Source organism: Emydura macquarii, unplaced genomic scaffold (genome assembly GCF_026122565.2).
Source record: "Emydura macquarii macquarii isolate MOO-44397 ecotype Brisbane River unplaced genomic scaffold, CSIRO-AGI_Emac_v2 contig_1644, whole genome shotgun sequence".
In the NCBI taxonomy this organism is placed as follows: domain Eukaryota; kingdom Metazoa; phylum Chordata; order Testudines; family Chelidae; genus Emydura; species Emydura macquarii.
Window position 1 is genome coordinate 11,478,279 of NW_027131781.1, and position 22,856 is coordinate 11,501,134.

Here is a 22,856-nt window from a genome sequence, read left to right on the forward strand (position 1 = left end):
AAACTGCCATGATGACGTCACCCACCTGCCTGTCCTACCCTCGTCCTTTGTCCGTACCTTCAAGAAAGAGCCAGCTTTAGTTATAAAAATCCTACGAATGTACAAAACGCCTTTCAATTCTATCCCTCTCTTCTGTTTTGTTATGAACAATATGCACATGTACATAGAGCTCCCTGTGCATATCTTATCCCTATAGATCTAGAGATTGTTTGTGTGTCTCAGTGTAATGTGTAAGTGCACACGGGGCTTTACAGAAATGTGTCTGTATTGTCCAGTGTCCCTTTTATTTAAGGAGTTGGTCAGGTCCATCTGTTTGAATCTCAAGGCAAGCTGGAACTTTCAAGCATTTGCTTCAGATTATATTTGGATCTAGAAAACCTCAACCTGGGCAAGTGTTTCTATTTGGGGCTGTGAAACTAGGCCATCTTCAAGATCAGTGACCTACATTTCCCAGGTTTGGAACTGCAGGATAATGTAGCAATTGTCATGCTCTGTGACTCTCCTGCTAACGTTCCCTCAGCGAGGCTGGGGTGGGGGGAAATCAGTGATAAAGGTGTAGCTTAGTGCGAATATTGGGATATGTTTCACTGGCTAATGAAAAACGACCGATTTCTCATGCTGCAGTTGTGTACCTCCTCTCCCTCCGCGCTCCTCCCCGGTTTGTATGTGAATGCACAGGGGCAGCGGGGGATGTCCTGTAGGGGTGGTGAGTTGAAACGGAGACCATAACATGCTCACCGTTTGGGTCTTGCCAGTATCACCCTGCGGTTCCTTAGCACAGCACATCTCCCCAGCAGCCCTCCTCCGCAGTATTGTCAACCCCAAGCATTCAAAGAGCATGAGGATTGCCTTAAAAACCAAGCGATTTTAAAAAGAATGCACGTGGGATTTTTTTTTTCAAACTTTTCTCTGCCGCCATGAGGGCTAGACACCTACTTCAAAAGAAACCTGAGATGCAGTCACTGGACTCCAATAGCTGGGGGCTGTAGAAAAAACACCAAATAGTATGACACAATAAAATTGCGAGACTTGGCAGTGCTACCTCGCTTCTGCTGACAGCTACACTGAGCTTGAAGCCCAGTGCCTCGTCCATCGTGGCTCTGCCATTCACACAGAGATCCACGAGGACGTTATGGGTTCTGCAGCTGCAGGACAGCCACAGGACAGCTGCTCTGTTCAAGAAGCTATAGAGATGGCCCCATTCAGGACGTGCGCCTGCAGGTGCCAATGGGCCAGTGAGCAGCTTGCTATGTGACAAGTTTACAGTAATGTTAATACTGAAGAGAGAGTTAATAAGAGTTCAGAGAGTTAATAATCCCAACCCTGTTTTCAAGCTGCACAAAGGTTTAATGCCAGGACAGGTACTGTTTTGTTGTAGGACTGTGCAATTAGCATCCATTTTAAATTCAGTTCAGGTGCTGCTGCTTCAGGGAAACCATGTAGTCTCTTGTGGGTCTTTTTAAAGTTTGCAGTTGCCAAGGTTATAACGCAGAACTGGTGCTAAAACTCCATTTGCCTCTACTGATGCTAGCTGAATTACTGGTAATAATAATCCCATCACACTGTAAGGTGTTTTGTAGAGTTTGGGCCTGAATCCCCTCTGCCCTGAATCTTGTAATGTCGTTTACACAAGAGCACAAGGAGAGTCAAATGCAACCGTTCCGATGGGCTGGTATTTTAGCCCTGGTGTAAATGACCAGACAAGGGAAGGGCGATGGAGAATCAGCCCATCCGGTACAGGGATCACTTTACCAGCTGCTGAAATGTGGTCATCTCTGGGGTGGAATTCAGGTGCTATTCTTAAGCATAGACACTATGCGACAGTGTCTATAGGCAAGAAGGGAAGAATATTGCATGCAGTTGAAACCATAGAAGGGCAATCAATGTAGGCAGAATAATTACTAGATGAAGAATCTATCCTGGCCCTGTGCCGTAATGACTCCTCTATCACAGGTTTGTATTGATATTTGTGAAATCTAGCCCAGCTATTTTGTTAAAACACCAGACCCAAACAAACAACATGAACTTGATTAGATGTATCCCCCGCCTGGATTATTTACTTTGTAAATGTCTCCCCTCTTGTTCAGGTGTTAAAAATGCAGGGAGCTGGGGATTTAAGCAGACCTTCCATGCTCATCGATCAAAATCAGTTTTAAAAGGATTAATCCCTGCAGATTAATACTAATTTGATTATCACTGTGTCCATGGTACAGTCTGTCTTTTCGATAAGCACTCATTTAATCAGATGTGGCATTAAAGATGCCCTTTAATTTATAAGAGGAACTACAAGATTCAGGTACAATTACCTATAAAACAATAACAGCTAGCTCTTATTAATGCTTTTCAGCCATTGATCTCAAACACGTTAAAAAGCTAGGCAAGCATCACTATCCCCATTTAACAGATAGGGGAACAGCAACACAGATGTTAGTTTATCTGCCTAAGGTTATGATGTGTATTTAAGGACTAGCTAATAGATGTGGTCAGGAATTTTCCATCAATTTTTTTTCAGTGGAAAAATGCAGTTTTTGCAAAATTGACATCGTCTGCAGGAAAATGTCTGTTTTGCCTAAATTTTCCAGCTTTCCATTAAGAAAGTCAAAACAAAATATTTTGTTTCAAACTAGACTGACTCAAATTGAAATGCTTTCTTTCCACTGGGTTCAGCTGAGCTACCATGTGCCACGATGTAGCATGGATTCTTTTTAATTGAATGCCAACAGTGCATCATGGGAGATGTAGTCCAGCTGGGGAAACCTGGCCAAGAGAGGAGAATGGGGACATGGGGCATCTGAACTACAACTCCCGTGAAGCATCACATCAACTCAGAGGGATATAAATTACTGTTAAACCAAGCCAAAATGAAGCATTCCAACATTTCTGTATCAGTTTTTTGGAACTTTCCGTTCTGTGAAAAATTTTGATATTTCTGTCCTGATTAAGGATGAAAAGAAATGTTAAAATATCAGAATTTCCAGCAGGATGGCAATTTTGATTTTTGAACAAGTCTCCTGGCAAGAATAGGTATCGCACAGCCCTCTGTACTGGGTAGCATTGGTACCACACACATGCTCTGTACTGCTAACAACAGTTCCTCCAGTGGCAGGGTCTGTTCTCAGTATGGTTCTGAGTGGCCAAACTGTGCAGCCTGAAGGCAATTGGTGGTGGGGTTCATAGGAGGCGACAGATTTTCTTACAATTCATATGCGATAGGTGCTTGCTAATGCAGACAGTTTGAGATTCACACAAAAGAATGACAGGGTCTCCCTGCTCCTCACCCATGGCTTACTAGTAGGCTTGAGAAGGATTCGATGTTTAACAGCAAGCATCTGTAAACGTAAATTTCGCTGTGTACACACAAACAGATGAAACCATATTTCTATCCATAATGGAAATGTACAGATAGGCCAAGTAAGAGACATGGTGCTTGAGAACCTTTTAGAGTTAGATTTAAGGCTGTTGACTTTTGATAGGTGAGGTTGATGAGTTGTTTTAATGGTTATGTATCTTATATTGAGAGTCAAAACATTCTGTGCTCAACAAATAATTATTGACTCACCCCATCCCCTTTGCCTGACCCCTCCATAATTTCACACAACTGTGAAAATTCAGTTGGAGAAAATGACTTAAAACCCCTTAATTTTGTGCAACTGTGAAAACAGAAACATTGGGGAAAAAAAAGGTTTAAAAATAAGCATTGATGTATCAAAATTATTTTTAAAAAAATCAATTCTGTCAAGCTTCCTTATTAGTGAGATGAGAGTAGTCCAGGACTTCAGTATTTTTTTCTGTGCGTTATGAACTATAATAAATAATTAAAATGACTGCTGTCAAAATAAATGGCCCACGTCCACTTTGTGAAACATTATCCTGCTGGCATTGTGGTTTATTTGTTATTGTGTAATGCGTACTGCTCAATGTTGAATAATTGGCAATGAGTTTCCCAGTCGTTAGTTTAAATTAGCGAGGCTCTGATGACAGAGAATGGTGACACCTTCAATTTCTAGTCGTGGAGAAAAGTTTCAATCTGACCCTTCATGCAGTCAGAACAGTGGTTCATTTTATTCAGATTTCTTAAAAGAGATAACGAGCCAGAACAGTTACACAACACAGTATCGACTCCACGTCCAGGGCTCTTCTGCAACCAGAAAACGTTCTTTTCATTCTAATCTATAGTTTCCCACAGATGAAATATAGCAATATTTTAAATCCCCTGGACTTGTTTTAGCCTTTCCATCTCTTGAGCCACGTGGCGCCCTGGAAATACAAGCCACTGCTCTCCTTGTGGTGGTCTCAGCCATTTCTTTTGCTGGACTTTGGGCAGTAGGCGCGCTGGACGCTGGCTCCATGGTTGGTACAGTTTGGAACGTGGAAGGCGGGACTCGGTCAACAGCAGCAAACAAAATTTAGCGTGGGAAAAGCGAAGCTTCACCTTGGTCCACGGAGCAGGAGGGGCTGGAGCTTGAAAGCAATTAAAAGGCTCTTGTTGGGAAAGCAGCAGGTGGCTCTGATAAGACCTGTCAGCCCTTGCAATCGCCCTGGCTTTTCACACCATTCTCTCTCTGTCTTTCACTCCATGGAGAAGCTACCTAGCGTTTGGCAGCTGCTGCCATCTCACTGCTTTTACCCTTTATTTCAGACCCATCACTTCATAGACATCTCCTTGATCGCAGCACTCCCAGTCCCTCCTCATCCCCGCAGTTTGCCTGCAGTATTTGGTTAGCTGCAGGCCAAGAGGCAGAACTGCTGAGAACAATGGAGCAAAGGGAACCGCGGCCAGCCACGCTGCAACTCCTTCAGAACAGCAATTTCTCCCCAAGCCACCTTCCTTGCCCCTCAGAGGCGCTCTCGCTTTCCACAGTGGAAGGGTGTCTGATGGGGAGGACCCAGATCCAGGAGCCATGTCAGAGGATTTAGTTTGTGGGGGAGGAGGAAATCATACAACCTTACACATGCCTGCAGGAGGCTCCTTCTCTTATGCTGTCCCATGCAGATGCTGTAAGTCATGAGCGAAGCGCAGCAGTGACCAGGAAGGTGCAGTGTTGCCAACTCTCACAGTTTTATTGCCAGTCTCATAGAAATGAAAGCCCGGAAGACTCCTGGCTTTTGAATGCTTGGGGTTGGCAATACTGCAGCCTTAATAAGAGACAGATCTGCAGCTTTCCTCTCTGCTGGTAGAGAGGAGCTCTGAAATAGTGTGGGCAACAGGTGCATTATGGGATACAGTGGGAGGGACCATGGGAATTTAACCTTTCCTCTGGCCTCTGGGATGAATCCCACAATCCACTGTGAAAAAGGGCTAGCATGCCCTGAGCCTGGAAGCAGAGCAAGGTGCCCTGGGGTACTATCCACATTATAGTTGATGCAAGACACAGCTGAGACCGCACACAATGGATTTGGTACTGATGTACGCTCTATCAGTGCAATTTGTATGCATAGATGAGCTCTCCCCACCATGGCTAGGAGGAGTATTAGTGGGGGAAGTATTGTCTTCAGCTGATACACGAAGTATGAACTGTTGGGGAAGGCGGGATGCTGGTCTGGACATACCAATGATCTATGACCACTCCCTGAGCCCCTGTGTTTAGTGCTTTTAATTCGAGCTGTTTTGTGGATGGCATGAGTTGGGCCGGTCTCGGCTGTTAACCTTGCTCATTGCATTGCTAGAACAAGCGTGGGGCTGAGCCCTGATCGTTCCACAATGAGCCCAGCTGCTCTCAGCATTGGGTGTCATGTGAATCTCACCCCCTCTCCACCACACTGCTGGAGCCGGCAGCCACTTTCCAGCAACAGTCTGTTGCTCGTAACATAGGAGCAGGGCCCAGGTATGGGAGCCGGCTGGCTTGGGTTCAATTTCTGACTCAGCCAGGAACTTGCTGTGTGACTTTGGGCAAGTCACTTAGGCGGAAATGTTCAAACTCAGGTGCCTAAAGTCAGGCAGTATTTTGGCATGTAAGTCAGTCATTCTCAGAGGGGCAGAGCACCTGCAGCTTCCCCTGACACTCAGGCTCTATATTTAGGCATCTAAACATGAATTTAGCTGCCTAGCTTTAGGAATGGAAATTCTGGCTAAAATCCCCCTGGGCCTCAGCTTCTCCTAACTGTAAAATGAGGATAATGACCCACCTTTGCAGAGTGCTCTGCAATCTAGGGGTGAGAAGCGCTGTGCACATGCTAACGTGAGTGCGTGTTTCCCAAGGTACCTAAGGCATTTAGGAGCCCAAGTCCCATTGAAAGTCACTAGGACTTGAACTATTTTAAGTGCCTGAGATGCTTATGAAAATTTCGTCTACAGAGATTAGTTTCAGGCCTCGTTTCTCATGGCCATAGCAGCAGCTCTGCCTCTCCGCTTGCTGGGCTGCCTGGGTTCCAGCCTGCAGCATTCCCCAACCACCAATCAATAAATAAGCAGGGGTTCCCCAGCCCGGGCGGCAAGCTGCCAATGGAAGCTGGCCTCCCTAAGCTCACATGCACTCTATATGTAATGTAGGGTGATGCTCTATTCCAGAATGAGCATGACTCCAGAGAGGGCACCCTACCAAATGAGTGGCTGATTGAACTCATTTCTGTGTGGAGACGAGTGGTGGATCCTGCTGGCTTCTCTGCAAGGAACATCCCAACAGACTGCCTTGTTCTGTTTCCTTTGCCTTCAAGGATCTGGCCGAGCCCGTCCGGTAGCTTTCAAATGCCAGCTCCTCCGGGACTTGTTAAAATACTTCATCAATGCTCATCTTCCTCTGCAGGGCTGCCCTTTTACTTATCTTTTCTGTCGCTACCTGACTCGGATCGCTTCGGAAGAAAGGTTGCCATAGTGATCTCAGATTCAGCTCAGCCAAAAAATCCAGCTTCTGTATCATATTAAATGTTCTTTTTAAAGGACCCAGCGTGAGGCGAGCCAAAGCCAGGGGTCACCTACATTCAGCGAGGCAGGTCTGTGTCTCCAAGACAGTTTGGTTCCTTGAGGGTCGTCTGCCAACTAGTGCAGCTTCCTTGCTTCTTCTTACCCCTTCGCTGTGTCCTGTACACCAGGATAAAATGGACAGGCAATAGTCATAATAGCCGTAAATACACCTCTCTGCAAAATGTCAATCTGCCTTTTCAAAGGGTTTTTTTTTTTTTTTGGCAGCGTTAATCTAAACTGCGCTGTCAAATGTCAGGCGGGATTGTAGAATGAGGGTCTGTTGGAAGCCCTAGTTGGACGGGTATTTAATGGGGGCCTTTGGCTTGTTGTTTTATCCATGGGACTCCGTTGTCATGGCAATTCTCATTGGATTTTAGAAGCTAATCTTTTAAAAGTACAAGCTTAGCGCCCCTCACTCTACAGGGGTTGCTCAGAGGCACATCAGCTCCGGGTGCCGTGCGTGATAGCACTGTGAATTCCCCCTGCAGTTAGAGAGAAGATCCACAGGCACGGTCTCAACCAGTGCGATTTCTGTCCATGTCCCTGGCTCTCGCCACCAAAGGAGTGTCGCAGTATCACAGGGAAACCAAACCAGAACCTCTTTGAAGCAGCAAATTGCAGTCTTGACTCCACAGACTGCAGAATAGCAGCCAGACACTCTCTCGGGTGGGGCATAAATGCCCCAGACGCTGCCCTGTCTCGTTTCATTTAGAGGGACTGGAAACAGACTTCTGAGTTCTCAGAGTACACGTGAAGGCTTGGTGCCATTGTCAAACGCAACAGGGGAAATGTGTGTGTGTGTGTGGGGGGAGATGGTGAAGGGGCAGGAGGAAGCCGCCTTTCATAAGACTCTGGAGCCCAGAATATGCCATGCACAGCATGCATCAGATGCATATTTCAAAGACTCCCAGCTGTATAGTATTGGGCCATTATTAGGGAAGGGTGAAGATAAAAGGGTCATACCCAGATGGGCAGCAGCCATTATGTCCTGCAGCTTGCTGGGATATTTAGTGCATCATTGTTATAAGAGGTCCAGAGTCTGCAACAATCGTGTGACTCATATAATAGTTAACTACTGGCAAAGACCTGGCTACCTCATCACACTGTACAACCCTCCTTGTCTCTTCAAAATGGACAAAGATCCTTCCTCTGCTTTCTGGAACAGCCTCTCTGGGCCTAATTAACTTCCTGACTTCGATCAAACCCACTCAATTCCCTCTGGACTGTGACAACTTCTAACTCCTGTGTCTACGTTATGGGAAGTATCTGTTGCTGAGAATGAGTGCAAAAAAGCACTGTTTAAATGCAGAGGTGGCCACAGACAAACATTAAATGCCATTTCATTTCAGAAATCACAACTGAGCAATCTATAAGCCAACCCAACCCAAATCATTCTCCCTGAATTGCCTGTTTTCCATCAGTCCTATCCACTGCATTCACATTTGCCTCAGTCCCATCTTATTCCCAGATACCGCTCCAGCACATAGCACAAGCTGCATTACATTGCTGGTATCCACACACATACACTGTAATTGGCTATGAAGCCCCCATGACACCTGTCTCTGACTTGGGCTGTACAGACGTGATTCTGCACTCTGTTCCATTGTGCACCAAATGCTTTCTAACAGGAGGACCTCTCAGAAAGGTTTATGCCTCCATATAAAATAAATGTCTTGAAAGTGCTATAGAAATGATCCCTCTGATGTTCTTGCCTAACAAATGGACAGCAGATGATTTAAAAAAAAAAATCCTGGCTTTCCAAACCAGCGTTTTTATTACATTTTTTAATTGCAATCTCAAGAGTGTCACAAAAACTACATCACAGATGCAACTGTTTCCATTACCTGTTTCACATTAAAAACCCATCAATAAATGGAGCAGACCCCCTGATCAGCATCCTTTGCCCCCTCCCTGACACAGGATAATGAAGGCTCCATAGTGTTAATAAATCTGCTAGGCAGGAAATGGGTTCTGTTCTGACACCCATGTAACACCTTCTCTCCCGTGTCTCTATCCCTAATTGCATTTCATTTAACACACCCAATTACCAAAATGACTTCTTCCAAAAATAAACGGCGGGGTATTCAGCGCCACCTCACTTCTCAGCATTAGGGCTCTTTTCAGCCAAGAAAGCTGTGCCTTTTAGCGCTCTCTTGGCAAGCTCAGGTGCAGGCCGAAGCACTTGCGATTCCTCCCCATCAATACAGTCCTGGGAACAGACCTAGAAAAAAACCGGAGCTGGAGCAGGTGAGACACAATGGTTACAAACCATGATTCCTGCTTCGTCATTAGGTATTTGTTGCAGAGTCTTAAGTCAGCAAGCTCAACAGTTCAGCGGGTCTCAAGCGAGAAATAAAGGAGCTGTAGGAAATCAGGCCATGGTAATTTCCCTAAACCACAGAGTTAACATGCATGATAATGAATCAGGTGGAGAAAGGTTTACCGGGCTGGCTGTGAACTCGCATGGTGCTGACACAATAGTTCTCACACCTAGTGAGGGAGCTAGATGGCCTCCCATGGGCTTCAATCATTTGTACCATGCAATGCTACAAAGACCCCTTCAAGAAACATTTTCAACAAGGGTTTCTAAAAATCAGGCTCTGAAGGCCTCCCCCCCTCCCATCTTTAAAATGGGGGTGCAATCTTCACTGCCTGGGGGAGAGATCCAGGCTCCATTGACATCAATGGGAGTTTGAGCATTGAGGACTGGGGGTGGGGGCCAGGATTTCACCCTGTGTGGCCCACCGTGCATTGGTTTCTCTGTGCAAGATGCAACACCGCACGCTGGAACCTGTACTTTGTAGCCTCTGCATTAAAGGAAAGGGTGGCTGCAATCTGGGCCTTTTGTTTTAGAAATTAGGCGTCACTGTAGGGCTCTTGGCTACTGGCCAGCATGGTCCTTGGTTGAGCAAAATTTGTCTGCCCCTGAGTTAGGTGTATGTCCACATCCAGAGGTGCATCGAGAACATGTAGCTCAGCAGGCCGCTTGCATTTGCGATTGAAGCTTTCCAGACTGGTGCTTGAAAGCCTCTATAACTGTGGTCACAGATGGAGCATAAATGCCCCATTATCGAAGTTGAAGGGCACAGCTTACTTTTGGGGGAATAACAGAACGAAATAATTTGATAGAGATCAACTAGATTTTTTTTTTAAATGTTCTGTTCCTCCAAGGGCGCTGTTGAACATACAACAGCCCCCATAACAAATGCATTATTATACACCACGCTGGTGCCTCTAAAATCAAATGGGATATAAAATGACTAGTATTTAGTGCCATTAGTTTCAATAGATTTATACAATATTTGCATCATTGGCTGTCTCTTCTTGTTTTGGAGGAATACCAAAGCTGGATGAATGTACTCGCATTATAAGCCATTCATGGGACCTGGCCAGGCCTGCCTAACAGATGGAGGCCCTTATGTTTTGGCATTGCACCCATATGGAAGACTAATATGCAGTTCAGGAATAAAATGTGTTATTTCTCTTCTTCCCCAGCAATTTCAAATGCACAGGCTCTTTCAGATGCAAACCAAGGTAAGGAAGTTCATCTGGACCTTGTACTGCAAGATGCCACAAGACAGAGGGTTCAGGCAAAATATTTTTCCTTTTCGTAGTTGATATTAGACTCCAAGCCTAAATTGCAACACTTTCTGGAATGCAACAGGTCGGGTTTTGAGCATTTGAAAAGCTATGCGTGTCTATATCATGCTCAAAGCCTTTCACCTCAGTCAATAGGGGGTTCAAATCAGCCTGAGGCCACATAGGAACAGGATGTTTTACTTCAGCCCTCTCTTGAGTGGGGCCTTCTCCAGAAAACCAAACCACGCTGCCACTGGAGACGTGCCATGCAGGCTTTATTCACTGGAGACTCAGAACTGGTGTAGCAGGGGGTGCTGCCCCTCCAGAGCAGAGTGCGTGTGGCAGAGCCTGTCCATTCCTGGGCTGTACCTACCTCTATCAGACCTTCTCATTCAAGAACATTTCAAATGATAGGGCCAGATCCTGAGCTGGTGTAAATTCACTGGAGCTATGTCTGTTTGCACCAACTGAGGGTCTGGTCCCTCACTGTTCTTTTTTCTGGGTGAAGTCAGTGACTTAATTGTGTTTGTTACTGTAGGGTTCACAGAAGAGGAAGAGGCGAAGGTTTCTGCAGCCGTGTTTTCACCAAAGGGACCAGTATTTTAATCTCAGGGCATCAAAATCCCTATGGAAGTACTTAGTCAGCCAAAACGCCACCCGCCACCGACACCAGGTAAGGCCTTCCACATGTGGCATGCTAACCAATAGGCTGCACGGTAAATAAGGGTCCACGAAATGTTACCCCAACGACGTGGCTGATATATTGCTCCTATGTACCTGCCTTCAGGAAACAAGGACCAAGAGGCAGTTTGGTCTAACCAGCCCCAGAAACCTGAGTGTATGAGCTTCACGGGACAGGGTGGTGATGGGGTCACTCACACGCCCTGGGAGTTTCCAGTCCTTGCAGGCTCACTCCCAGGGAGCAATCGCTGGGTGATGCCATCATAGAGCGTGGGTTACCATGGGAACCTGCTGTTTTGTACTCCTGTTTCCAGAGGTGCAGCCGCGGGAGCTGAGCGGGTAATGGCTCCGGCCGCGCTCCCGCTCTGCATCGCCCCGCACCCGCGGGGAGGGAGCGGCCCACGGGTCAGAGTCACTGTAGCCGGTCCGTGGGGCTGGGTATGGTGTAGGGAAGGGAGGCTTTCTTGCTCTATTGTCCTTTGTGCTGTGTTGCAGGGGTTAGTGCTAGCAGGTGGGGGGGGGGGGGGGTGGCGGCTGGACGTCGCTGCTGCTGTTTCCTGGCTGGCTGTGCTAGGGAAGGAGCTCAGCCAAAGCTCACTCAGTTATCATCCGTGGGGTGAGCTTTACTAAGGTCACCCTGGTTCTAGGGAAGGCCGAAGGGGGAGACAATGCCCAGAGAGGTTCTCTCAATACTGTGGCAGTGCAGCTGAGCGACAGGAAGGCTCAAGAAGCGGCTGTTAGGGTGAGGTGGCCATTGAGAAATTCCCAAGGAGCTAAAACAAGATGTAAACAACATCCCATGTGAGGGGGAAGGGGATGGAGCGATGAAATTACTGGGGAATGTTTGGACAGAGATTTGCTGTTGGACCTTCTCTGACCAGCCGTGGTACAAGGTACCAGCGCCGTGTTCTCTGTGTAATAAAGCTTTGGAGAACCGCAGTTACGCGTCACACAAACAAACCACACGGGAAACCCTTACTTGAATTTGTGGTAGTGCTAGAAAAAGGCAGCAGCGGCAGCAGCGGGGAATGAGTTTCAGGAATCATTGGTGCCGGCTGTGCAGAACTTAGACCTCAGATGCAAGATGTTGAACTTCAGCTGTAAGGATAAGCTCATGTCTGTCAGTCACGTATTTACCACTCCCTCGAGAAACTCGTTGGGAATGAATGCAGCCAGGCCTGCTGGTAAGAGAGTCACACAAACAGCATTGTCACCTAACAGCGGAAGGTCAGGCAGCCAAGAACAGCCAGGAAACCAGTCCCATAGGAAATGGTTTCACGCGCTGGAGGCCACGTGAGCACAAATGACTGTTACTGGAGCAGAACATGTGGTCACTTGGCCAAAGCCTATGAAGGTCCACAGGCAAGAAACAGGTTCAGCAACCAAACAGACCTAGAGGCTCGGTAATGAACTTCAGCCAGTGTTTGGACACAACGGTTGGTGGAGGAAGTGAGGCTCTGCCAGGAGCACAGGGCAAATTCTATAAGCAGCTGGTTTTACCTCATGTCCATGAACCCCAGGCGTGACAAGACTGGGAACCCTGGTGCAACTTTACTCAGTGGTGCCCTGTACTATGTTGTTTCCAGCCTGTCATGTGCAACATACAGAGCAGGTAGTGGCTGCTTTGTAGAGCTGGATGGGACACATGATAAAACCTCTGGGAGCTGCCAGTAAGCAGAATAAATATGGGTGACTGTGACTTCAGAGAACCTTCCACAATCTTGTGTTACTTGCTTCACAGGGGAAGGTTCTGGAAACATTTTTGGTGAAAATGTTGGGGCTCCCAAAAATGTAGGGCTGCATCTGTCCACAGCCTACCTCCATTGTTGGGCATGGTTGCTGGTGGCGTAGGGTTGTGATATATGCTATCAAGGAGGAGAAGCAGATACTAATGTGGTTATCTAGGCTCCCCCAACGGAATGTGGGTGGCCCTCAGGGTACACCTGTAACCACTGTAGAGAGATTTCCTAAGCCCACATCTCCGGATGTGGTGGTATCCACAGTGATAATGGGCAGGTTCATGAGACACCCTTGTGACCCTACTGGAATTGTGAAAGAGAACCATCAGTAGCTCAGGGCTGTTTGCTGTAGGTTAGAGATCTTCAGTATGGATGGGAGGTGGGAATTGTAGGCCATGTAGTGACCCATGGGTGATACCTGAGGTAAGGGTGAATGCAGCCTGCTCCATTATGTGTGGCAAGTTGCCTGTGTGGCCCTCAGCTTTCCAGGCAGTACACCAAGAGCATCCACATTTTGCCTATCTAATAATTGTCCTTTCCTTTTGCTTTTCCTTCAGGTGAGGTGGATCCAGTAACCTCAAGCCCCACATCCATGGAGCGAATAACTGGGAAATGCTCACTGACCAGACAAGAGAAGGTGAAGATTGTGATCGGCCTCTTGAAGCAGGCCCCACCTGAAGAGTTCTGCGAGGCCTTCAGTGATCTACGCCGGCTGGTGGGTGACGACAGCCTGATGTGCCAGGAAGCTGCCTCCCTCTGTGCCCTGCACAACAAGCTCTACTTCACCCCAGTCAGGAGGAAGGAGTGCGAGGTGCTGCTGACCCGCCACAACGAACTGGAGGAAAAACACTTCCTCGACCCCGAGAGACAGGTGTCTTTCAGATTTGACCACGTGAGGAAAGAGGCAAGTGAGTTTCAGGCTCACCTGCAGGAAGATGAGAAGGGTGAGGCATGGAGAAAGGCCCTCTATGAGGGTCTGAAAGCATATGTCAGCAGCCACTATCCTGGGGGGCTTTGCAGTGTCTTCATCAAGGACACAGCCGTCCGGAAAATCCTCATTGCCTGCATTGCCTGTCACCTGCACAGGCCCTCTGCTTTCTGGAATGGCCTCTGGAAGTCAGAGTGGACTTTTGCCCTGACTCCGACTTCCACTCAAGTGGCCGGGACCATCATGGTCCAGGCTCACTACTTTGAGGATGGCAACATCCACTTGACAGTGTGCAAGGATGTGGCTGAGACTCTGGCTGTCACCACGGAGACCCAGACCGCCCAGGACTTTGTGAAACTGCTGGAGGAGGCAGACAACCAGTTCCAAGGTGGGCTGATGGAGGAATACCAAAGGATGAGTGATACCCACCTGAAGGCTCTCCGGAGACAGCTGCCCATCACCCGCAGCACAATCGACTGGGAGAAAATAGTGACAGCTAAGATTGTGGAGGCGCCTGCTGTCCAATGAAAGGCCAGTTTGTATGGGATAGATCCGAATAAAGTGTCCAGAGAAGGGAGAAGTATTAAATACTCTATCAAATAAAAAAAGAAAAGGAAAATTGAAAAATGAGAAAGGCAGAGAAAGTGAAGAACAGGAAGAGTTCCATGGTGTCAAGGGCCAGGGTGCTACCCTGAGGGGTTGGGAGATCCAAGTGGGAGGTGTCCTGCTAAGCAGTGCTGAGCGCAGGATAAGCATTCGCACAACTCAATAAGCAGTCACCTCGGTGTATCAGCTCGTTGATAAAGTGGAGAGAGTTCCAAGAAGAGCAACCAAATTGATGAATGGGCTGCAGAGAGTGTGATTTAATGATAGAGCACTGGACAGCACCTGGTCTCTGTTTCCCCACCTCTCAGGCCTCTTCAATACACAAGACCAGAGTCATATAGTACATCCCTTCTCGGGGACTAGTTTATTAGCATATCATAACTTAAACAGTCTCTCTTCCCAATCTCTCAGGGAGGCACTGTTCCTTCTTTTTGTGGCCTGGGGGCTTTGCCATTTCAACCCATCTTTCTCTTCTCAGCCTCCAACCAGACAAATACAGTTTCTCAGCCTCCTATCAGATGAACACAGTTCCTCCTTCCTGAAGTCTGTCTTCAGTCATCCACAGCCGAAAATAAAAACTCAGCCTTTCGAGCTACTCACTAACTCTTGTCACTTTGAAGTCATGGAGTTTCCCAGGACTTTTTTCTTGAGACTACAGTCTCTAAACTTTCAGGCTGCTTCTTGAAGGCTTACCAGCCTGCTTCGCTCAGGACCTCGGTCCCAGCTCATCCTGGCTAATGCCATCAATCTCCCCTACTGCTCCTGACTCCCAGGTCTCACTCTTCTTCCTCGTGAAGCAGACTCAGCTATTGAGTCTATTCCTCATACAGTTAAGCCACTACATTCTTACCCTGTTCTATATCTTTAGACATTAATAGAGCTTTTTAATGTTACCCCACTTTCCTAATATTATCCCTAAACCCCTCATCGTGTTTTCAATCACCTTAAAGCATTTAAATTCTTCATCAAGAGTCTCTCTTTTCTGGGAACACTCCTGGCATTCCCATATCAAGTGATCAGCAGTTTTTTTAACCTTCCATATATTACATAACTCAACTTTGTGTCTGTTCAATAACTATAAATTATTATCAAACCATTATTATTATTATTATCCTTTTATCCCTTTGGAATAGCACATTATCTTCTATTTTGGGGAAAACTTAATAGATTCTTCTCTCTCTTTTCTCCATGGTCCACAATTCTTGCTATTCCTTTTTTAACTAAGCTTTTAAATTCCTGCGTACTCAAATAGATCCTTATATCCATTTCTCCATTTTTTAAAGCATCTTTCTCTTTCTTACCTGCCATTTCATTGCCAGGTATCCCAGTGTATGCTGAAATCCATACTAGTATTATGTTCATGCTCAAGCATACTAACTGTGTTGTCAACAACATTTCATTTATTAGCTCACTTCTGCTTTCTGAGGAACCCCTTTTAATTGTCAGTATATCTGATAATGCACCTGAAAAGATAACAGCAGCGATAGATCGTATGTTCTTTATGCTAACATTATTAATATCATCATAATCAATTCAGCTGGCATTAAAATTAGATAGTCTTTTAAATTTCTTAACTCCAGTCTCAGGGATGTAAAAGGCTGTTCCCACTCTACCTGTTTTTATATCTTTAGATCCGTCAATGTATACTCAGCAACGATGACCCCACTTACCATATATAATTCAAACTTTATCTGTCACACAGGATGACTCTTTCTTTCTCTTTATTTTATCATATAATTCTAAATCAACATCTGGAGAGATGATTTTTCCAGGTATGATTTATTGTCCCATAACTAACTATTGACTTTAATCTCTTTTAGCCCTTCCTTTTCATTTAACTCTTCTACCCGCATTTTAACCCTAAAAAGCATGAGGGAGTTTATTGTGTCAGGCTACATTGTGTCCATTTAATTTCCAACATTCAGTTGCCCAGTTTTCTTACGTGCCCTGTTTCCCTTGACCTTAGCCCAAAATGTCAGATCTAACATTTTCATTCTTAAATTGATAGGCATTTCTCTAGTAGTGACGCCAAGGTGTCATAAGAGAGGCACCACATGCAATTCATAGTGCTTGAGCTTGAACTGATTCTAACTTTTTAAGCTTCAGTCTGGATGCAGAGCTAAAGGTTCCATCCACAATCTATGACAGATTTTATCATCACTCTGTATGGCATCATCAGCACTGTCTTATCTGCTCCCCAGTTAACCCCCGCAATATTTTTATGTAAATTAATCCTCCTTTTATTTGTTTGTAACCCTTTCTATATGGTCCTCCAAAGTTTGATAATAAACTAACAGGATACCCATTAACTTGAATGGTTAACTGCATGCACCTGTCCTTCATAACATAAATTGCACTCATCTTTATTATTTCTTTTAGTGAAGATCATTCCCTCTTGTTTTAATGATGGAAAATTTAAATCCCCAAACTTCTCCTCATCCCAAGAACTCCCTGGAGGCTTCATTGATTCTTTCTCCATTCATTTTAATTCTCCTGTGCTTAACCCATGTAGCACAATCATCCGCAAATAAGGTAATACCTATTCCCATCCTTACACTTTTTGGGAGGTCACTTGTGATAATGTTAAACAAGGTAGGTTTGACAACATTCCATTGGCAATACTATAGATACCTGATAAGACTTTCCTCTCTTATCCACTAGAACATTCTTCCTTTTATCCCTACCGTGGCCTATTTATACAACAAACCCTCCCTTCATAACATATCATATGCTTTTTCAATGTCCACAAAAAACCCCAGCTATATACTCTTTGTTCCTCATACTTTTTTGTATTTCTGTTTCTAATCTTACAATATGGTCAATCATGGATCTCCCCTTCCTAAAACCACGTTGCACATTATTTAAGATGTCATTTTTTTCGAACTACACAACTAATCACTCTTTGATCATTCTCTTTCCATAACTGTGCCCACACAAGAGGTAATAACAATTAGTCTATAAGCATCAGCTCTCCTAACTTGGCTGGCTTCTCTACTGATACCATCACCATATGCTTCCATTCACTTGGTATTACTCCTTTTCCCATATACTATTACGTAATTTTAATAAAATCCTGAAACTCCCTGCAGGTAATTATTTAAGTATTATATTACACATACTATCCTTACATGGCCTGTGTGTTTGCTTTTGTTTATAGCTTTTTTGACATCCTGCATACTGAAGTTTTCATTCAGTATCTCAGCCTCATCTTTCCAACTATTTAAGATCTTACAATTTTCTTGATCGAATTTTCTCCTCCCCACTCTCTGAAAATCTATATTTTGATGCTCATCATTACTAACATTTCAGAGCACATTTGCTAGGATTTATGCTTTTCCTTTGTTAGAATTTATACCTTCCTCCTCTTCAGTAAGACCAGGGTCAAAACTGTCATTGCCCCATGTTCATTTACCTAACTTGCTTGTAAATCTCTGAAACCTGTATCTGTATTTAATTTTCCCATAATACTTCTTCCTACTTTTTTTTAATCCTCTTAATTCTCTGTGCCACTGCCTTCCTTCTTTTATGTTTCATCGAGTCTTTACTATTCACTATGGTTTAGCTTTTCTGCATGCCTTATTCCTCTTTTAGTTGCAATCTCGCATTGCACCAAGAAATTGGGTTTCTGAATTTAGGGCAATCTGTTACCTTATGAACAGATACTTTTGGCTGCTGTCACAATTCCCTTTATTATATTATCATGAAATTCCACTATATTATCAGTTACATATTTATTAACTCAGGTATTCATCACACTTAGGCTGAAGAACTTCCAATCAGACCTTTTAAAATTCCAAGTAGGACTACCTCCAGTGTCTTCAATATTACCCTTGCCTTGGTACATAAGCACAGGGAAATGATCATTACTCAGTCCCTTTTCTTGGTAAATTTACCAGTTATATTTACTAGCTATATTGCTTGTTGCATTCTCAGTACCAACTGGGAAAAGTAACCCAGTAACTGAGCTAACATTTGGTGGTGCTCCATTATTTACTATTACCAGATGGTGTTCATCAATAAACTGTTCCAAACATTTGTCATTGCTATCAGATTTCCCACTTTCCCATAACTTGTTATGGCTATTCAAATCTCCCCATATAATATATGGATCCTTTACTTCTCTAATGAGCTCTTTTAATTCTCCAAATCTTTACAGGGGTTGTAAACATCATAAATCCTTAAAGAAGTGGTTTTATTTTGCATTGGAATCAATAGTAGTATACTCAAAGTTCAGTTTCATTATAAACTAATGTTGAAATAAATGTAAAGGAAAACCTGTATTATTTCTCTATCATATCTGACTATCATATCCTGGGACTTTAAAAGACAAACTTTTTCATTAACCATGTTTCCCGTATACATATAACATGAGGTTTGATCTTCAATTTCTTTTAGCACCATATTTATTAAACTGCAGTATTGGCCTCACTCAAAAATGCATTAACATGCAAATACTGTTCTGCAGCTTTTATTATCTGTATTCTTTCAGTTCTCTTTCCTCTGTGTGATGTGCAGTTTATTACTTCTTCCATGAATACTACAAATTTCACCTTCTGTACAAATAATATTCTTCTCCTACTGCTTTTATATTTATTTACCATATCCTGTGTTGTAGCCATGGTTCCTTGCCCTACTGATTTTCTCCTCCTTCGCCAGCTATTGCTTTGAATGCCTTTTAGCAGCTTCTGCATAAGATACCTTGTTAATTCTTGTTTTGTGTCTCCATAGCCTGTTTAGCTATCATGAATCCTTGGTAAGCTACTCTGCTTATCCCAACAGTTGCTACATTTTGAGGGTAGTGAAGCACTGGAATGGGTTACCTAGGGAGGTGGTGGAATCTCCATCTTTAGAGGTTTTTAAGCTGAGGCTTGACAAAGCCCTGGCTGGGATGATATAGCTGAGGTAGTCCTGCTTTGAGTAGAGGGTTGGACTAGATGACCTCCTGAGGTCCCTTCCGACTCTAATATTCTATGATTCTAGCTCTGCTCCTTCCACATAAGTTTCATACTAATGCTCCTCTCCACATTGTGTTTCCCCTTTACACACCTGTCATATGTCCACATTTTGGCACTTGTAACATCCCAAGGGGGTGGAATATATAGTTTAGTCCAAAATATCTGTAATCCTAGCTTTATTCTATCAGTAAAAACCCTTCCTCTAAGTGTTATTTGCACACCTGTTGATGGTTTGTTCTCTCCTCTGCTGCTAATTAATTGCTTGATGAATAGCACCTGGGCCACTTGGTGTTTATGTACAGGGCCCACCTATACCTTTTTAAAATGTATCAATCATTTCAGGTGGAAGCCCATCTATTACCCTGCTTTTTTCAGTCAGATATTTGGGTGACTAACAATCCACTTTTATTTTCCCAAGAATTTTATTTGTAAGCAGTTTCTCAGCCTGTTCTTTACAAGGACGATCCACCAATAAATCTCCATCCTGTAATCTTCTAGCTCTTGATATATCCCTAACATTTTCCATAATCCATTCAACTATTTGCAAAGGATTAACGTCACCTGTCCTCACTTCCTTACCCAGCCATTTGACACTTGCAGAGTTTTGGGTGTTCCACCCTACTCTTTGTTCCCTTCCTGTCTGCTTTTTCTGTTCTTTTCACCTTTTTCCTACTTTGCACCCATTCTTCAATCCTAGCTTCTTCTCCCTCATTTCCTAGAGTGATTTCTGTACTAGTCAGCTTACTTTTTTCTTCAGCCCCTCTCCAAACTTGTCTCCCCAGCCCTTCTCCCACTTGGCAAGGGCAGCCCATTAGCTCAACTTTCTGCTCAAGCCTGCCAACTTCCCCTAGCTCAGCACTGAGGGTCTCAGATCTGTTTATATAGCCTTTCCCAACTCCCTCCCTCCCGGCAGCTGGGGTCAGTTACAATTCAATCTCCTTAACACAACAGCAAGGGTAAATTATCACTTGGTTGCTAGGACACAGGCCCAGCTTGCCTTAAAGGGCCGGTCAGCCAGTGATAGGGACCAATGGGCCTGAGGGAAAGACAAACCAATGGAGAGGGCAAAGGTCTTTCAAACCCCATAGCAGCACAGACCAATGCAACTTGCCACATCCTGAGGAATTCAGCCATGGGTCAGGCTGGATGGGTGTGGGCTTCGTGGCGCCAGCAGCACCCTCTACAGGTCATGCCCCAGCACAGCAACAGCATTCTTGTTTCCACATTAAAACCATGCAGCCCTTGTCTGAGACACAGATAGAGGAAACGGGCAGCATGAAATACGGAACAAGAGGAAAACTCAGCAGGACACACAATACATAAATTAGTGCTCATGATACAACACCCCCCCATGTGTTTGGATTTGCAGGTCCCAGAAGGAACCATTGCTTCGGATGTTGACACACCATCACATGAAATGGGATAGCTGCATAGTCATTCTTGTAGCCCATTGCACGTTCCACCTCTCCTCACATGCTGCCCCATCTTGCCGTGATTAGCATGGGGCGCAGTGCTAGCTGGTATGCCAGAGTCCTCTTTAAGGGTGCCTGGATGACTCAAGTGAGTAGTTAAATGGCATGGAGCCTTTCAGCTCTATAGCACAAGTTCGAATCTAGCCTGCGTCAGTAGCAGCCACCGTTTGTTGGTCTTTTGGCAGAACGTTTTGGTGGTGGGAGTTCAATTCCTAGTACCCAAATATCAAGATCAGAAAACCACCCCCACATCTGGCCAGGACGGGCTGTGTTGTGGAGCATCAGTTCAGACACCAAGGACTGTAATGATTATAGAGAACAAAGTCCCCTCTTACACCTAGAGGTCAGAGCTGGGATGGTTTTGGGTTTGTGGCGCACTCTCGTGGTGATGGAGAACTTCCTTTTCCAGCACTATGAGGCTGGTACCATTCACTGACACACAGAGAGTGTCTTGTCTGTACCATTCAGCCCCCGCTCCAGCTACCCCGGGAGACAGGCTCATGGCTAACAACTGATCTCAGCAATGAATGCCGCTGAGCTGAGGCTGAGAAATGTCACTTTGGAACGAACACTCAACTGAGCTTTCTGGAACAGTGCTGAAAACGGGTTAGTCCTGGCTACGCAAGCAGTGCGGTCAACTGGTTTAAGCTCCCATTTGAGAAGAGTCCCACATTCCATTTCCTAGTACAGACAGGGGTGAACAAACCCTCCACTCTGCATATGCCATTTCCTTTCCATGGTTTTTAACAGCTGTTCTGGATTTTTTCCCTTTGGTCTGGAGAAAGCACGTGCAGTTTTACACGAGAAATAGTAAAAAAAATAAATCCCACTCCAGGTTACTATAGGAAATGCTGGCGTAAGCTGTAGTGAGGTTTGAAATTACTACAGTACTTTTTAACGGGGAGGGGTGAGGCGGAGAGAGAGGGACAGAGAAAAAGGGGGCCAGACCAACATATGGGACCAGACAGAGATGGAGAGCAAGAGAGAGACTGGGAGGAAGAGAGGAAAGGGAAAAGACAGCCCGGAGCAGAATGAGAGCATGTACCAAACTGGGGGGGAAGCTGCTGCTGTCATTTGGGAGGTTATTAAGGACATTCATAGTGCAACACACACGTCTGGATTCCCATCTGAGCAGCATCAATAAACTTTTAGTTTCATTCTCTTTGGAAGAGGAGCCTTAATTAGGCATGAAGAGATTTATCCAGCAGCAGCCTCCTGGAGCAGGTTGGTCCCAGTGACATCTGGTGCGATGGCTTCCCGCTCAGTTCCCAGCAGCAGCAGCATCAAGAATTTATTAAGACCGACACCCCTCCCCCCATTCAACTGCAAAATCCAAACTGCATCCGTCTAATTGCCACCGTTACTGTTTTGATGCAGAAGGGAAGGCAAATGTGAAACTCAGCTGCTCACGTATCCTCTAACAAAAAGCCAACACACTGTATTGGTTTGTCTAGGCTGAGACGCTGCCCTAGTGCTGGGGCGTATTGTGCCAGTCGGCCCAGCCATTAGTTAAAGCAGGAATGGATTCAGTAGGTTTTTCAACTCACTGGCCATCGCTGCACATTGGTGCTGGCGCTGCAGCTGTTCAGACGTCAAGTGAGAACTGCCTAGAGGTGGCACCATACGGAGCCATGTTTCACAGGATCGGGCTTTAGGGCCTGTCCCAAATCTAGTAAAGCCAATGGGAGTCTTTCCAGATGCACACAGGTAACTTATAAGTGGCAGATTCTAAACAGGATTTTTGAGCGTGATTATTGTGTAACGCAGAGCCATTGTTTTAAACCACATCCCATGAAGTGAATGGAGAGATTTGCCATTGAGTAAATAGGAGCAGAATGTCACCCCTGGTTTAATGCATTTTGTTTCAACAGTGAACGCCTGGGATCCAGTCCAGGGCCAGCAGTGTCACCGGGATACTATGCCTGTAGAGGTGCTTCACAAACATTGGGCATGTACTTCGATTCAATCAAACAGCAAGTCCAGGAGTTGTTACGT

At 45.1% G+C, this 22,856-nt stretch overlaps 1 pseudogene; it reads left to right on the forward strand.

Annotated features, from left to right (window-relative positions):
* The first annotated feature begins 13,492 nt into the window (after nt 1-13,492).
* LOC137158320 (F-actin-capping protein subunit alpha-1 pseudogene) lies at nt 13,493-14,356 on the forward strand (annotated as a pseudogene).
* Nucleotides 14,357-22,856: the final 8,500 nt, after the last annotated feature.